The sequence below is a fragment of the Penaeus vannamei genome, chromosome 35, assembly GCF_042767895.1.
Source record: "Penaeus vannamei isolate JL-2024 chromosome 35, ASM4276789v1, whole genome shotgun sequence".
Classification (NCBI taxonomy): domain Eukaryota; kingdom Metazoa; phylum Arthropoda; class Malacostraca; order Decapoda; family Penaeidae; genus Penaeus; species Penaeus vannamei.
This window is the reverse complement of record NC_091583.1, coordinates 18,410,298-18,412,100: the sequence shown is the minus strand read 5'-3', so window position 1 is coordinate 18,412,100 and position 1,803 is coordinate 18,410,298. Positions and strand designations below refer to the sequence as shown.

Below are 1,803 nucleotides of genomic sequence, written 5' to 3'. Positions count from 1 at the left end.
AGTGGTACTACGTGACGCCAAAACACAGATTACAAAATACCTGACTGCATGACACGTCTTTGAAGTTCTGGAGGCAAAAGGTGGAAGAAAATCCCTTACACTACATATTTTCTGTAGGCATTTCGGTTAGAAAGCGGCATGCGGTATTTCTGTGAGTCCTCGCTACCCACACCGGTACCAGCGGTGACTCCAAGCTAATAATGAAAATTGGATATATACTGTATATACATATATCCACATACATATATATATGCGTGTGTGTGTGTGTGTGTGTGTGTGTGTGTGTGTGTGTGTGTGTGTGTGTGTGTGTGTGTGTGTGTGTGTGTGTGTGTGTGTGTGTGTGTGTGTGTGTGGGTGCGCGGGTGGGTGCGCGGGTGCGTGCGTGCGTGCGTGCGTGTGTGTGTGTGTGTGTGATGTGTGTGTATTTTCAGTCCAGTATGATATCAACTTTAATCATATCACAGATATACGGATGGATAGCTGTAGCTTATTCAGTTTCAATAATACGATAAGACTGAAATCTGAAAAATAACAGACTGATAAAGACACTAGGCATCAATCGTAACAGACGAGCCGACATACATCAGCCCGACAAAACAATGTCCTCATGTTTATAAATCTAAACAAGTTAATTTAAAAATGCTAATAAAGTCTATGGACTTGATACTAACCGTTTTTTTTTTACATTGCAGAGAAATTTGTTTACACTTCATTTCATTAAAGCTTTGTACATCTTAGTTTCTGTTTCGTTGCAAATTGTATCTTTTTAAAGTCCTGCCACCTGCGACATCAGGAATGCATTTAGAGAGAGAAAAAAACGTGCAGTAATACTCATGCCGTAGCGATGGCAAAAGTGCACAGTACTCAGAGGCATATGCATTGATAAATTGCTAAGCCTTTGACCTTTCCCTGCGATCTCTGCTATAGCCTGCTGCAACCTCAAACCTGCTGCCCACCTGATCGCAACACTTGGCTAGGTGGTCAGGTCAAGGGAGAACAAATACAAATACAAAGGGTATATTAGCAACACAAAGAGAAAGGCAATATGAGCATGTAATAATGAACTAAGATAAGGCACAATATTTGTCCTGTACGAACATGGAACACAGGCACCTCCATGTACACTGTACCCGGTTGTACAGAAATACAACGTTTCAACCATCATTGCAAGTCACTGCTTGTCAAGGGTTTTCCCATCATAGTACATCACTGCCATGCAGTAATCTACGGAAAAGAAAACACTACAAGTCAGCCGCCGACACAAACCAGCTATCACATCAGCTGGAGAGAATTCCAACAACAAAATACTTCACAACTCGTTTTTTATATAATCCGAATCCAATAATAACGCCGCACTTGCACAGCTGTTTTCTCACTTATCACAGCTTCAATCACTGCTAAACGGTGAACCCGCCTTCCGTTCGACATCAAGCCTTCCTGGAACAGAGCCCGGGCCAGACTGCCGCTTCCTCCCCCTCTGCCATACCTTCCAGTCACAAAACAAGTGCACGCAAATCGCCGCATGGCTGCACCTCTTACAAACTGCTTTTCAAGGCTTCAAGTCACGTTCGTAATGGCATGTGCTGTCACGATCCAAAGTTCCTGCGCCCCCTCCCTCTCCTACCTCTGGCACTGGTCGTATCGCATGAGGCGGAAGGGGGGGCGGGGAGAAGGGACAGCGGGAGCGGCGCGGGGTCAAGGACTCGTCCCTTTGCTCGCATGTTATCAGCGCGTCGTATCGTATGGATCTGCCACTATATTATTGCCATGTATAGAACTTTTGATTACGTGACTGGCGAGTAA

General features: G+C 44.7%; 1 protein-coding gene across 3 annotated transcripts in view; it reads right to left on the bottom strand.

Moving 5' to 3' along the window:
• The window catches only part of LOC113817755 (uncharacterized), an 11,781-nt gene extending 11,495 nt beyond the window's left edge, over positions 1–286 (bottom strand). For all 3 annotated transcript variants that reach the window (XM_070114308.1, XM_070114307.1, XM_070114306.1), the window contains exon 1: positions 1–286. This exon is cut by the window's left edge. The gene's annotated coding sequence lies outside the window, so the exon portion shown is untranslated.
• Positions 287–1,803: the final 1,517 nt, after the last annotated feature.